The sequence below is a fragment of the Pogoniulus pusillus genome, chromosome 3, assembly GCF_015220805.1.
Source record: "Pogoniulus pusillus isolate bPogPus1 chromosome 3, bPogPus1.pri, whole genome shotgun sequence".
In the NCBI taxonomy this organism is placed as follows: Eukaryota; Metazoa; Chordata; class Aves; order Piciformes; family Lybiidae; genus Pogoniulus; species Pogoniulus pusillus.
This window is the reverse complement of record NC_087266.1, coordinates 47147076-47163320: the sequence shown is the minus strand read 5'-3', so window position 1 is coordinate 47163320 and position 16245 is coordinate 47147076. Positions and strand designations below refer to the sequence as shown.

At 42.4% G+C, this 16245-nt stretch overlaps 1 protein-coding gene across 10 annotated transcripts in view; it reads left to right on the top strand.

Moving 5' to 3' along the window:
- ENOX1 (ecto-NOX disulfide-thiol exchanger 1) overlaps nt 1–16245 on the top strand; it is a 453062-nt gene that overhangs the window by 11102 nt on the left and 425715 nt on the right. Inside the window, exon 1 of one of the 10 annotated variants that reach the window (XM_064174858.1) lies at nt 7520–7543. The exons of the other annotated variants lie outside the window; for them this stretch is intronic. The gene's annotated coding sequence lies outside the window, so the exon portion shown is untranslated. Of the gene's footprint in view, nt 1–7519; nt 7544–16245 lie in introns of those variants that run through there. 10 annotated transcript variants of the gene reach the window in all.

Here is a 16245-nt window from a genome sequence, read left to right as displayed (position 1 = left end):
GCTGGGCTACACCTGAGCTGATGCACTCCAGGTGAAAGCCATGGTGTACTGTTGCCAGTCTTTTCCCCTATCCAGTTTCTTGCCAGTTCTGCAAGGTTAATACTATTAGAGCAAAACATGTGAAACCAGGCACGGTGCACATGTTATTAGCTGGGTTTTGCAGTGTTATTTTACATGATGTGATTGTTAAACTTGAGTATCAATTTGCAGAACATTCCTCATGTGTAGTTTATGTATATTATGTATTTCAGAATAGAAGGCAGCTGGAATTTCAGCCTGGGAAGGAAATGATTAAAAACTTTTTAAGTAACAGAGAAAGGCTGAAAAATTGGAATTCCTTTTTGAGTTTCTTGGAAAATATTAAGGGAGATTATGTAACTGCATAAAGTCTCTGGGGAAAAGGGAAGGGAAGGCTCACTGATAATGAAAGAATGGAGCAGCTTCTTAATGTAATCCTCTCTCCAAAGATAGTGATGAGAAGTAAAAGAATGAAGAACTGCATGGTCAGAGCAGGTTTCATTTGCTCAAGCATGGAAGTAGGCATCACAAAGCTGTCAGCACAACTTTGTCTAAGGCCAGCTTGCCAATCTTGCACCTAGCTTTACCTTTTCTGCAGTACCACTGTTGATTCTATTTGGAACTGTAGACTACAAATTAAATAGAAATGAATGAAAAGTAATAATTTTCAGGCTTATCTTGCCCAAGAATAAAGGGAGTAGTGTAAGAGTGAGTCAGTCAACCCACTGGAATCAAACCATTTTATCCCTAAAATGTTGCAGAAGTAGCCAGGCAGAGAAGCGGTCTCGATGTCTTGCAGAAAATCTGTTTCTTTTGGTTCTTCACTATCAAATGGGCTGCCAGATGAAACTGAATATTGAATTGAAAACAGAAGATTGAATTTGATAATCTTGAAGATGAGATGCTTTGACAACCCTGTCGTCATTGGAATATAGCTGTGATGATCACTGCAGTTATTTCAGTGTCTCTTTGATGTGGTTTTGTTCTAGAGGACTCAATCTGTCTTTGTTATCAGGAAGGATGAGAAGCAGTAGCTACTCCTATCTTAAACAGTAAGAAATCAGACTCAAAACCTGGTGAGAAACTTCCTTTCATGCTAATGTTACTGTCAGTATAGCAGAAGTTGAGCACTGTAGAGTGAGAAGTAAGCCTGTGTGTACTGCACTTTTAAAGCTACTTAAATTCACTTAAATGAACAATGATAGAACAAGGGGCAGTGGATACAAACAGCAGCACAGGAAGTTCCACCTCAGCATGAGGAAGAGCTTCTTTAATGTAAGGGTCATGAAGCAGTGAAACAGCCTTCCCGGAGAGGTTGTGGAATCTCCTTCTCTGGAGACTTTTGAGACCAATCTGGATGCATTCCTGTGTGACCTGCAGTAGGTTATGGTCCTACTGTGGCAAGGGGGTTGGACTCGATGACCTCTGAAGGTCCCTTCTAACCCCCTAACATCCTGTGAAATGGCCAAAGGAAAAGGGAAATGCAGAACTAAAAATCAAACCTAAAATAAAGAGCAAGGTGGTTCAGTGACTATGAGAACTGTTCAGAGAGTGCAGACCTCTGTAATGCTCTCAGCTGTGTCTCTAAGGGATGCCGCAGGACGGCTGTACAACAAGGAGGTATTCTGTAAGCGCCTGAGGAGCAAGTGTAGCAGTGACAGAAACAAATTGGAATGAGAACTTCTGAAGTAGGTTTGTCCTGATGCTGAGTTCATCTTAGCGAGGAAAAAAAAACCACCTGTGGAATTAGGAGTTGGCTGGGGGGAAAAAAAAAGGAGGATTTATGCTCCTTCCCTTCAGTTACTCCTGGACATTCTCTGAGGAACATTGGTTTTGCCTCTACTCTGCAGTCCTCAGTAATGCAAGCTTCATTGAATGTGACTTCTGTGAAAAAGAAATTATACAGCAAACCCCTCCCCAGATAATCAGTGATCTTAGAGAGGCACTTAATGATGGTTCAGAGGGGTTTTGACTGGCTACAGCCTGATAATGATCTAGTTCAAGTGGAAACTTTCTGTCTCTAACTTAGAAAATAAATACCACCAAACACTAGAGAAAAGTATTTCAGGAGGCCTCAGAAGCTGTCATGAGATAGAATCATAGAATCAACCAGGTTGGAAGAGACCTCCAAGATCATCCAGTCCAACCTATCACCCAGCCCTAGCCACTCAACTAGACCATGGCACTAAGTGCCTCATCCAGGCTTTTCTTGAAGACCCCCAGGGACGGTGCCTCCACAATGAAGATGGACAACAAGCAGTTGTCTGACATACAAGTTAAAAAAATGCCCACAGCAGAGTAAAAGAAATGTTGCAAGAAACAACACTTTTTTGGATTTTTTTTTTTCCTAGTGGTTAGGATGTAGAGGGAGTCCTGGAATGGATTCTGTGAGCATTTTTGGGCCTTTACAAGCTGAAGTGTTCAAGAACATTGTTGATATAACTGTGTGGCCTTTTGTGCTGGTTTGGAGATACTTAGAATGTTTTGGTGAGAAGAACTAGCTTACAGGCTGTGAAAGGAAAACAGTGGTGATGGCTACTTCACTCATAGGCTTGCTGAGAGATATAAGAATAAGAATCAAAACCTGGATAAGGGAGTCTCGCTTCTGCTGCTGGGGAACTGGCTGAGCTGCATCTCTAACTTCACCCCTCTCTGCCGTTTCTTTGGCTAATCCACTTTGCTTCCTAACCCCCTGGCTGAACCTCCATTCTTCCTTGGCACTGGGGTAAGGTTGAGAGGGGTAGAGGGAAGGTGAAGGGGCGGTTGGGAGCCCCTCCTGGGGACTCAGGTTTCTGGCAGGGCTGTTGTGTTTCTGTGTTACCTTTTCCCTTGTCTATTTCTGTCTATAACTGTATCTACTGTAAATATCTGCTTGTATACTGTGCTAGCTGTAAATATAAGCTTCATTCAATTTCCAGAGCTGGCTGAGTCTAGTCTGGGTGATTTCCAAAGTTTGTGTGTGTATGGGAAACACCCAAACAATCACACCTTTAAAGGATGCAACTGATCCCATTGTATAGCTATTTCCAGCTCTATTTGTTTGTGATTCTTGCCAAGCCTTACAATGAGTGGGATGAGAAGTGGGACAGTCAGAAGGAGCATGATTTCATAACTTAAACCCAGATGAAAAGTCTGTTATCCCTGTTTGTGTCAGAACAGTGGAATACATAGCAGTCCAGTTGCAGGGGACACTGGCAGCTGAACATTAATGTTTCAGGCTTGAAAGTGTTTTCTTCCCTGCCCTGCAAAATGTGGAGCATTTGGCAATGTTGCGCTTTTAGGCTTGAAACATTTTGATCGATTCACTTTTTCACGTGTGATCCCTTGCTAGCACAACCTGAGTTTCAGCCCTGGCTTGGTGATAAAGCATCATAAACTATAGAAGTAGAGAGAAAACTAATCTGTTTTCAAAAACCTTATGCAGGTATGTCTGAAGTTGTTAAGGTACAACTGAAAATCCACTCAAAGAATGGTGGAAGAGACTCTTTAGGGACTTGTGACTCAGCTACAGCATTTTTGTGTATTTTATTTAGGGCTGCATGCTTTCAGTTTTAGACCATGTTGGAGGAATAAGCATGTCACAAAACAAATTCAGGAGTGTGTGTTCTAGCTAGTAAAACCTTGATGGACTTGCAGTATTTCTAGTGGTTGTCTTCATTCAGAGGAAGAAAGTTGCTGGAGTTCTTAGAAGCATGTGGAGAAAAGGTCAGAGATTACCTGACCAACTTAACACTACATGTTATAAAAATTGTTCAGTACTCCAACCAAGAATATGGATTTGCTTTCTGTAAGGAAAAAAACAGGGCAGTGAAGCTGGTGAGAGGTCTGGAGCACAGCCATGTGAGGAGAGGCTGAGGGAGCTGGGGTTGTTTAGCCTGGAGGAGGCTCGGGAGGACCTCATTGCTGTCTACAACTACCTGAAAGGAGGCTGTTGCCAGGTGGGGGTTGGTCTCTTCTCCCAGGCAACCAGCAACAGAACAAGGGGACACAGCCTCAAGTTGTGCTGAGGGAAGTCTAGGCTGGATGTTAGGAGGAAGTTCTTCACATAGAGAGTGATTGGCATTGGAATAGGCTGCCCAGGGAGGTGGTGGAGTCACCGTGCCTGGAGGTGTTGAAGAAAAGCCTGGATAAGGCACTTAGTGCCATGGTGTAATCGATAGGACAGGGCTGGGTGCTAGGTTGGACTGGATGATCTTGGAGGTTTCTTCCAACCTGGTTGATTCTACGATATGAGAAAAGACTGAGTGACAGCCCCTGGTTTCTGCTTTTCTGCAGTTATTCATAGTAAGAGTAGCACATACTCCAATAAGAATAGCATTAGTTAGAAGTACCAGAATATATGTTCTTTTGTCAGAGAATTTTGAACTCTCCTAGGAAACAAATTGATTCCTGTGCATTATGGAGTGCATCTCCTGTATTGATGGAGATTTCATCCTTTTTATGAGTAGTGAGTCAGATGGTCTTTTAAGATGTATGGGGCCTGATTCTGATTGCCAGTGGTGTAAGTTTTGTGAGTTACAGATTACAATCTGGTTCTTACTCTGCAGGATTTTATTGCAGTTATAAAAGGGATATTCATCTTAGTTTTCTGAATCTGCAACCAGTTACCTAATTAATCCAATGCTTGCTTCATTGTGGAGGAGGCTGTTTAGCTTTAATTTTGTTGTCAAATACCATACAGCCAAGCTTGTGTGGTGGTAACATTAACTAATGACAGAGTTATCCAGATATGCAGTTCTATCATTAACTGGAATTACAGTGTAACTCCAATTGTTTTCAATGGGGAAAGACCACACTGCTGGAAGGAAAAAAGAAAATGCTATTTTTGAAGCTACTATGCAATTAACTCATATAACCTCTGTGCTCATCATGCTTTGTGTAGCATCCAGGGTGACCAACTCTAGGTCACTTACATGAGAACAAAGCCCCTGGGGCTGAGAGACAGTTTATTAAGATAATACTGTGGTGTGAAGATCAGCTGTCACAGCAAGTTGCCAGTGACAGTGTGTCTGGTTTTGCTATGTACTTGCAGTAAGAAAGAGTCACCTAAATTGGGATGTTCTCAATTTTGAAGGATGGGAAAAATAACCACAGAAATAGTAGTGGTGTGAGCATGGAGCCAACCTTACCTTCTTTACTGCAGGTTCTCCTTCAGAGGTGATTGCTCAGCAGATTTTCTGATGTGAGATTGAGTACCTACTGTTCAAACTATGGGATGCTTGTTATCGTTCTCCTTTATTCAGCCACTTACTTTCATGGAAATGAAATGAGTTTGTCCTCTGTCACTTGTGGTGGTTGTTAACCAATGTCACCCAAAGTTAGTGAAGAGAAGGGAGGAGAAACAGATTAAGTTGCAGACAGGGCATCATTTAGGTTTTGTTCTCAGGAAGTAGGGCTGAAATATATTTTTCTCAGTCATTTCTCTTTCCAGATAGGAAGAAGAAGGAAAAAAAAAAAGTTGAATTGAATTCTTTCATCCATGTCAAGGAGTACAAAGTGTGTTGTCACTTGCTAATGCCTCAGTCTATTTGTCACTGGGAAGCCCATGGCAATGTGCTTTCCAAGTGGTCTATGAAAAATGGACAGAAAATCTGTTTAAAACAAAATGAACTTGTTGCTTTTATCTGTTAAAGCAAAACAAAGCTACTATGGTTTGTAGACCACTTGTTGCTCTTAGGATGTGTATTCTGGCAGGTCCAGTGCATTGCTACTGACCATAGGAACAGAAACAAGTTCTTCCTCACGATGCTGCCTCAGACATTCCCTGTGTAAATTTTGCTTCTAAGAGTCTTTGACAATGCATGGTTAGATTTCAAAGCATCTTCTTTCAGCTCTATAAAAACATGATTTTTTTTTTCCCCTCTGAAGCACAAAGAAAAACTCCAGGCTTAAGAATCAGTTTTGTGAGCCTTTCCCCCTTCTTCAAACATTCATATGGAAATATACTATCAACTGCGAAATTCCCTAGCAACCTTAACAGCCTACAAGAAGAGATCCCAGGACTCAATTCTTGAAAGAATTTGTGCTGTCTGTTGTTAATATTCATTATTTTCTAATAAACAAATTGAGAAATATTTTCCAGGGTCCCTCCTACTCCTTTCTCTCGACTACACTGGTTGGTTTGTTGGAAGGGTGCAGTATTCACTGGTGGAAAGTGGAACCTGAAGCTTCCTCCCTATTATCTCTCTCTGGAAAGCTTTCAGAAAATCTGCTTTATTTCATGGTGATTCTTTCACTAATTGCTTTAACAGCCTGTAATTTTTTTCTGATAAATTAGTCATTGACAGCTGATAGAAGAATTACTAGTACTTTATAACATAATAAATGGGTTGATAACTCTGCTTAATGAGAGGACTGGTAATTTCAGATACATGGTGGCAGTAGTATGTACTGCTGTACGTAGTACTGTGACATTTTTTTTGTACCTCTTAATTCTCTTGCTCAAGAAAAACTAGTCCAAAGCTGATTGCTATGGCATGCAGTGTCTCAGGTCTTTAAGTGCAGAAAGTCATTCAGGCATTGCTTTACTCAGCTTGAATCCCATGGGAGCTGAGAAGTTCTAGCAAAAAGTCCCCGCTGCATGACAGGGACAGGACTGAGCCCTGAGCTGTCAACATTGAATGAAGCTTCGTTAGCTGGTGGTATGAATTTCACTTACTTTCCTTCCAGCTCTGGTTTCCAGTCTACTTTTTGGGGAGGAATGTATTGCTGTGGTGGTTTGTAGCGTTTAGGTTAGGGTTTGGGGTTTTTTATGTGGATTCTTTTTGGTTTTATTTTAAGCAGTCCCTTCTGTCTTGCCTTTTAATTTCTGTAAGTCTCTCCTTGTTTTTGTATCCATCTGTCCCATGTCTTTTTACTGTGACCTCTCTTTTCTGTTTCAGAGTTGCTATTTTCTACTTAGCATGCTATCCTCTTTATTACTTTTCTCCCTTCATCCCTTCTGTTTAATTTCCCCACTTTTAAAAGGAGCCTCTATCACAGAGTTTCTAATGAATTTATTTCTACAAGGTAAGATTTTACACCTTACAAGACCTTATCAGGTTGAACTAGAGGACCTTTAAAGATTCCTTCCAATCCAAAACACTCTATGATTTTATTAGTATTTTTCTTTAATTCTATATTTGAAATTTCTCACAAATGCTCTCTTTCCAAAATGCCATTTCATCTGTTCTACTCTTTCTTTTTTTTTGTATCCTGTGCAAGTGACAGAGATGTGCCTGTGTCACATGAAGTGAAGATATGTAGTATATGTAGTCTGTGCCACATTCTAAGGCGAGGATTAGAAACTTGAGCTTCTCTTTCAGGCTCAGGACATGGATGAGCTGGCCTGTCACTTGAATTCCTTGCTCTCATAATTCATTTCTGAATCATAATCTTTGTTTTGCTCATTGTTGTGCTGGTTTCAGGCTAACTGGAATATTTTAATGAGAAAAATTAGATTATGGGCTGTGAAAAGAAAACAGCAGTGATGTCTACTTCACTCATAGGTTTGCTGAGACATATAAAAGCAAGGACACAAACACAGGTAAGAGAGAGTCTCTATCTGTTGGAGTTGGTGTCTGTTTTCTCTCTGGGCTTCTGCTGTGTAAACAATCATTCTGCTTCTAACCCTCCTTGCTGATCCTTGCAACTCACCTTACATAAAAGGCAGACTCTGGGATGAGGTAGAGAGGTGGAAAGAAGGTGGAAGGCTGACTGGGAGCTCTTCCTGGAGACTGATTTATGGGAAGAGTACTATGTTTCTGTATTACTTTCAAACATTTGTGTATGTGTTGTAAATATCTGCTTGTATATTGTGCTAAGCTGTAAATATGGCTTCATTCCTTAACTTCCAGCTGGCTGAGTCCAGCCTGGGTGATTTCATTGAAGGGGATGGATAACTCCCAAACCATCACAATTACAGAAGATAATGAGGCTGTCTGAACCTAGTGTAGTAGTTTTATATGTTTGTCAGTAACTTTATGGCTTTGCTGAAAAAAAACCAAAACCAAACCATTCCTTTTATGTAAGGATGATTTCTTCAAGGCTCAGGGGTGATCTTATTACTGTCTACAACTACCTGAAGGGGCATTGTAGCCAGGTGGGGGGTGGCCTCTTCTCCCAGGCAACCAGCAATAGAACAAGGGGACACAGTCTCAAGTTGTGCCAGGGTAGGTATAGGCTGGATATTAGGAAGAAGTTCTTCACAGAAAGAGTGATTTCCCATTGGAATGGGCTGCCCAGGGAGGTGGTGGAGGCACCGTCCCTGGGGGTCTTCAAGAAAAGCCTGGATGAGGCACTTAGTGCCATGGTCTGGTTGAGTGGCTAGGGCTGGGTGCTAGGTTGGACTTGATGATCTTGGAGGTCTCTTCCAACCTGGTTGATTCTATGATTCTAAGGTCATTGTTCCAAAGGATTGTTTAGCCTGGAGAAGAAGAGGCTCAGGGGTGACCTTATTGCTGTCTACAACTACCTGAAGGGTGGTTGTGGCCAGAAGGAGGTTGCTCTCTTCTCTCAGGTGGCCAGCACCAGAACAAGAGGACACAGCCTCAAGCTACACCAGGGGAAATTTAGGCTTGAGGTGAGGAGAAAGTTCTTCACTGAGAGAGTCATTGGACACTGGAATGGGCTGCTGGGGGAGGTGGTGGAGTCGCCGTCCCTGGGGCTGTTCAAGGCAGGATTGGACGTGGCACTTGGTGCCATGGTCTGGCCTTGAGCTCTGTGGTAAAGGGTTGGACTTGATGATCTATGAGACCTCTTCCAACCTTGGTAATACTGTGATAAAAAAATGGTACCATACAGTATTTGAAGTTATTTGTTATATAGGTAAGTCAGTTTAAGACACATGGCTGTGTATTGCTAAGGTCCATAATTCTAAAGGTTCAAGAAACACACTCGCATGTCTTTAGTGTCGGAGTTGGAGTGTGAAATAGGTAGTACTGTTGGAAAGTGAAAGGAGTGGTGAGTCAAAGTAATTGAGGGAAATAAATAATCTCTAAGGTTCTCATTCCCTGTGAAACTAATTTTGTATCTCATCCTTCATGTATTTAAAAATAGTTCCCTGCTAATTCAAGATGCTTGTGTACTGTGTGTGTGAAGAGCACTTCAGTTCTATTGAAGGAATGGAAGATTAGGATGTATTTTCAATGGGCTAATTTATTTATTTATTAAAAAAAATTAAGAGAGGCATTTATTGAGGCAATGTAAGTGTATGAATCTTGCTGTAAACCAGCTTGGTGTATGTGCAGGTATGTGTTATTGTTTGGCTGTTACCCACCCCTCCACTCTTATGAAATCACCCAGACTAGACTCAGCCAAGCTGGAAATTGGAATGGAGCTTTATATTTACAGCTTAACACAATAAACAAGCAGGTATTTACACTCTCTATAGATATATACCAGTTAAAAGGTGATACAGAAACATAACACTCCTCCCAGAAAGCAGAGTCCCCAGGAGGGGCTCCCAACCACTCTTCCACCCCTCTACCTTATCCCAGACTTTGCCTTACGTTCAAGGTGAGTTTGGAGAATCAGCCAGGGAGGGGGTAGGAAGCAGAAGGATTAGTTACACAGTTAGCAGGTTAAGGAGAAAAGGGAAGCAGCCAGAGCAAGCAACTGTGTAATCCATGTTTATGTTCTTGTTTTTATATGTCTCAGCAAGCCTATGAGTGAAGTAAACATCACCACTGTTTCCTTTTCAGAGCCCGTAATCTAATTCCTCTCAGTAAATCCCAGCTAGGCTCAAACTAGCACAGTGAGAAAATCATTAATTAAGATGAATGAAACACTAGAAGGTCTGAGAAAGTCTTGGAGCATCTGATGCTGGCAGTCTTTAAGAATGGGTCAGGCATGCAGCTGTGAGAAATGACCCTGAGAGGGAAGGTCCTTCTGTGGAGAGAGGAGTAGCCTGTATATGCAGCAGGTGATCAAGCAATAATTCTGTGATGGCTTGTGACTAGAAAACCTTTGCTTTTTGTCTATAAAGGCATACAGATGGCAGTACTTTCTCTATAGAGGTGGGCTGTGTGTCTGTCGTCTTCCCCCCCCTGCCAGTCTAGTAAGGCTTTAAATGTTCTTCATACTTGCTTTCCTGTTTTGCCTACAAAAGATCTATGGCTTGTCAGTGACTCTACTATTTAGAGTACAGCTTTTTGTCTTAAACTAATAAAATATTGTATGGATGATGGTTGGAATGTATGGATGATGGTTGGAATGTATGGATGATGGTTGGAATGTATGGATGATGGTTGGAATGTATGGATGATGGTTGGAATGTATGGATGATGGTTGGAATGTATTGCAAGGGCTCGATTGCTTTAGAGCTTCAGGTCTGTGTGGGTCTGATGGTGGTCTGATGACAGTGACAAGATTGTAGTGTCAGCTTCATCAGTATCTTGAATAAGTTATCTTAAGAGGGCTAATATATGTTCATGCCTTGCCTCCAGCTTTCTGTGCCAAAGAAAATGCCTTTTCTTTCTTTATTTTTGTGTACATCTTGCCCTTGAACTCCTGAGGTTTTCTGTTGCCCAAAGAGGCATATTTCATATGCAGATTTATTGTTCTTACTCAGGACAATGCAGGTAGTGAAGTGACATGACAAGGCTAAAGCAGCAAAGGCACTGAGGTTCATATGTGCAGTGTGCACCAAGTGTAGTACTGTGTCAAAAGTGTATGGGGACTGCTTAGGCTGGGCATGTAATGTAAGTGCCCAAATTAGGAGCTCATACAGCATGTGTAGTGAAGCCTCTTGGGCTCTGAATTGCCTGATTCAGGTGTCTGAGTATCTGCTGAGCATACAGGAACTCTGCAATTACAAGGTTGTCATAGCAAAGTTACATGTGTAAAGTAGACAGTGCAGATGTATCCTCTGTGTATCAGGTGAGGATGCCATGTGTTACATATTAAACGAGGATGATAATGTGTTTGGTGAATTTAGAGGAGCTAAAGCTAGTGCTTTTCTCCAGATCTGCAGCCTTTTGAGACAGGCTGGCAAATGTATGTTTTTAAATGCAAGTTCAGAGAGGCTTTCTGGTTTATTAACTGCAGATCCTCATGCAAGTTTAGAAAGACTGGAACTGCTCATGTCCTGCTTTCACCCTCATGCTGTCTGAAATCAATGAGGAGTTCAGTGCAGAAGTAGTCCATACTCAGCCAGAGCCTGGCAGATTTGGTGGACGAAAATAAAAGCATCAGTCAGTGGTCTTGAGAGCAAGGTAAACATACTCAACATAAAAGAGAGTTCTGTAACTTACCTGAAATAGTGAAGCTGATGTTTATTAATAAAAAGGCAAATAATTTGAAAAAAATACTTGAGGGAGGGAAAATTAGACTTAAAAATATTAGCAGGAGGCAGATATTGTTTGTAATACCAGCCTATTCTTAAAGCTTTCATATGCTCTATATAGTGTATAGAAAAAGCATAGCCTTTCATTTTTTTTCCTCCTAAGAGAAGCCATGATTTTATCTCAGTAATTGAAAATAATCTCTAGAGTTGCTTTTTAACTAAATTTTCTGGGCTCTTTTAAATCAGTTGTTACCTTGCAGTGAATTCCTCAGTAACTGTTAGATGCCTGTGCTTGGGTGGCATGTTCCTATACAGCAAATAACATCCTATTCATGACTCAAAGCACAACATTTGTAGGCTACTAATGGTGGTGTTTGGCAGTGATGCTGTAGTTAAAGGTGCTTATTGGCATTTCTCTTGGAAATTGTGTGTGTTTGAATGGCTTAATTCATGCCAGCTATCTACTTACTAACTTCTTCCCTTCATTAAAAAAATCCTGAGCTGAGAAAACAGTTTGAAGTTGTGAATTTGACTGTATTTATATGTCTGTCAGTCTAGCTCTTACAAAAAATGCTATACTTTAGTTCCATTACAAAACATTCTTCTGTTGCCCAACATGTGTGGTTACTGTTCCATGACGTGTACCACTCTTAGCATTTTGAGTTGGTAAAAGAAAGCCATGGCTCTGAAAGGAGGGAAAGGGGATAGGAGAGAATATGGAATTGTCTACATGGAGCAGTCTCTGCACAATGCTGTCTGCAAGAGAAGATGATTTCAGTCACCTCAGCTGCTGATACTGGACAATATGAGTTTAGAATCATGGAATCAATCAGGTTGGAAGAGACCTCCGAGATCACCCACTCCAACCTAGCACCCAGCCCTAGCCAATCAACTAGACCATGGCACTAAGTGCCTCAGCCAGGCTTTGCTTCAACACCTCCAGGGATGGTGACTCCATCACCTCCCTGGGCAGCCCATTCCAATGCCAATCACTCTCTCTGCCAACAACTATCCTCTAACATCCAGCCTAGACTTCCCCTGGCACAACTTGAGACTGTGTCCCCTTGTTCTGTTGCTGGTTGCCTGGCAGAAGAGACCAACCCCCAGCTGGCTACAATGTCCCTTCAGGTAGTTGTAGACAGCAATGAGGTCCCCTCTGAGCCTCCTCTTCTCCAGGCTGCACACCCCCAGCTCCCTCAGCCTCTCCTCATAGGCTTTGTGTTCCAGGCCCCTCACCAGCTTTGTTGCCCTTCTCTGGACACCTTCCAGCACCTCAGCATCTCTCTGGAATTGAGGGGCTCAGAACTGGACACAGCACTCAAGGTGTGGCCTGAGCAGTGCTGAGTACAGGGGCAGAATAACCTCCCTTGTCCTACTGGCCACACTGTTCCTGATGCAGGCCAGGATGCCATTGGCTCTCTTGGCCACCTGGGCACACTGCTGCCTCATCTTCAGCCTACTATCTACCGGTACCCCCAGGGACTTCTCACTTAGTGATTTCCTCACAGTTTCACCAACACTGAGCAGTTCTCTAGATGTCACTCAGTAGTCATATCTGCCTCACTTGCATTGATACATGTAAGCTATTCACTCATTTCCTGCTGCTAATCCAGTTTATTCCACATTTTTAGAAGAGATGCAGTTTGCTACTAGCAAGTGCTCGTAAGCAGTTCCCTCAAACCCCAAAAACAACCAACCAAGCAAACAAACCCACAAAAGCAACCCAACAAAAGAAACCTAAAATGAAACCACACAACAGGTTTTGTGGAAACACTGATAAAGGTGTTTGTTGTTTTTTTTAAAGCATCTTCTATTTAGATTGCTGAAGTGTAACATCTGAAATCTGTTGAACTTACTGAGAGTTTTCTGACTGACCTTCTGCTGTCTTTTAAAGCTGCAGAGGTCTCTAAAGTGGTAATGCTGAGAGGTGTAATTGGCCCTATAAATCTCAGTGGGTCATTAATTCTAACTCTCACTAATGTTAAGATCGGGATGCTTTTAACTGAAGCAGAATGATGAGCACAGTGATTTATGTAAGCATTGTGTTGCTTTGCTTTGCACAGTAGTAGAAATTATTTGTAGTTTTGGCTTGGGAGCTTCCTTTTTTCCTTAACATCAATTGATTGGGATTGTTTAGCCTGGAGAAGAGGAGGCTCAGGGGAGACCTTATTGCTGTCTACAACTACCTGAAGGGTGGTTGTGGCCAGGAGGAAGTTGCTCTCTTCTCTCAGGTGGCCAGCGCCAGAACGAGAGGACACAGCCTCAGGCTGCGCCAGGGGAGATTTAGGCTGGAGGTGAGGAGAAAGTTCTTCACTGAGAGAGTCATTGGACACTGGAATGGGCTGCCCGGGGAGGTGGTGGAGTCGCCGTCCCTGGAGCTGTTCAAGGCAGGACTGGACGTGGCACTTGGTGCCATGGTCTAGCCTTGAGCTGTGTGGTAAAGGGTTGGACTTGATGATCTTTGAGGTCTCTTCCAACCCTGATGATACTGTGTGATACTGTGACATGTATGACCTGTGTGTTTCTGGGAATTTCTAAGTGCATCTTTTCTTGGGACATGGCAAGGACTTTGTTTCTATTCCTATCAGGAAGTACCAGAACATGACTTGGAAAAAATCTCTTGAGATGGACATAAACCCCTTAACTGTCAGCATTTAACTGTATAAAAATAGTTTTCAAAACACTCCTGCATCTAAGATGGTTGCTCCCAATAATTGTAAAGCAGATAGGTAAGTTTTAGGTTGGTCTGTGGAGAAACGATCCTGACCTGTATAGTGTCTGTAGCTGTCATGCAGGTATGCCCCAAATGGAGATGAGGACTCAGTCTCATGCTGTGCCAGGAGAGGTATAGGTTGGATGTTAGGAGAAAATTCTTCACAAAGTGAGGGATTTGCCCTTGGAATGGGCTGCCCAGGGAGGTGGTGGAGTCTCTGTCCCTGGAGGTGTTAAAAAAACCCCTGGCTGAGGCACTTAGTGCCATGGTTTAGCTGATTGGCTAGGGCTGGGTGCTAGGTTGGACTGGGTGATCTTGGAGGTCTCTTCCAACCTGCTTGATTCTATATCAAGCTGTGTTATGAGTCTGCCATCTCTGCATGTACTCAGGGAGAACTGGCAGCTAATGAAAGCCTTGCTGTCATTTATTGTGATGAGAAAGGCTTTTCAGTCTGTTCCTTGGGAGTAAAAGGGGAAAAAAAAAAAGGAAAGAAAGAAAAAGGTAGCTTGACTTGGTTCAATGAGAACTTTTATCTTGCTTCCCTCAATTGGAAATTATTGTAATATGTCCTTATTTCATGGCATGAGGTGGTTGTTGCTGTGTAAATGCATAACAAAGGAGTCAAAAATTAAGATAACCCAATGCAGTGGAGTGGCTTTTGCCATATGTCATTTGACATGTGCCCAGTCCATCTTAACGTCACCTTTGCCATATTTTCTGTGGGCCATATTTTACCCTCCTTTTGCTTCAGTCTCTTGCCAGGGATTGTTCTGAGAGAGGTGGTGGAGTCACTATCCCTGGAGGTGTTCAGAAAAATCCTGGATGAGGCACTGGGTGCCATGGTCTGGTTGAGTGGCTAGGGCTGGGTGCTAAGTTGCACTGGATGATCTTGGAGGTCTCTTCCAACCTGGTTGATTCTATGATCTTTACACCAAATACCCAAGGCCACAAATGTATTCTAAAATAAACAGAATACTGGCAGAAAATAGTTAAGATTAAAAAAGTACAGAAGCACACATAGGAAAAAAAAATCAGACAAAAAACCTAAGCAGGGCATTGATGTGGGAAATGCTGAGCAATAGTGTTTTCATGTAATCTGAGGTGGAAGGAGAAATGTTTGAGGTACTTAGTGCCATGGTCTAGTTGATTGGATAGGGCTGTTCCTGAGCTCTTTTGAACTTCTAAAAATAGAAGGCACGTTTTCAGTCACACCATGTTACACTTTTGTCTGCAAAAAACATTAATTTCCAGAAAAAGTGGCACACAAGATGAGGCTGAGAAACTATTTTTATTCCAGCCTTCAGTAGAGATGGCTAAGGAAGTATTTTTACTGCTGTCTGCAGCTACCTAACAGAGAAGACAAAGCCAAATTCTTCCCAAAGACAGACCCAAAAAGTAACACTAACCTAATTTACAGTAATGGATGTTTGCACTGAATATAAGGGGGGAGACTGCCATATGAGTGCTCATACAGTGCAGTGCATACCCACAGGAGCTGCTATCTCCATTCTTGGAGATTCTCAAACTCAACTGCCTGTGATCCAGCTGGTCCTGCTTTGAGCAGAGGATGGACTAGATGGCCTTCAGAGATCCATTCCAGCCTAAAAGAGTTCTGCTTCTATGATTCTGTGAGTAGGATAATGAGACATGTAGGGAAAAGGCTGTTAAGAGCCTGATCTTCAGTGATACCTGGGTTTATGACTGAAAAAACAATGCAAAACTACAGCATTTATTGCTGCTGATATCCTTCCTTCTGCATCTAACATAATAGAAGTGCACCTCTATTGCACAAATCATGACAGGACACTGGGTCTTTAAATAGAATAGTGAACACCAGAGATCATGTAGAAAAGTCATTCTTTAGGCTGGTGTTAATAGGAATCAAAACCACAGTGTGCATCCTCCCCCTAACTCAGTTTGCTTAGACCTGCCCTATGCATATGCAGGTTCTCTAAGCCATGAAAAGGCAAAGGCCACCACTTCACACATCTCTTCACAGAGGGAGTGATTTGCCATTGGAATGATCTGCCCAGGGAGGTGATGGAGTCACCATCCCTGGAGGTGTTCAAGCAAAGCCTGGCTGAGGCACTTAGTGCCATGGTCTGGTTGAGTGTCTAGGGCTGGGTGCTAGGTTGGACTGGATGGGCTTGGAGGTCTCTTCCAACCTGCCTGATTCTATGATTCTTCCTAGTACTGGTGAACTAAGCAGTTCAAAGAGAAAAATGACAGTTTCACAGCTCAAGACTCCCAG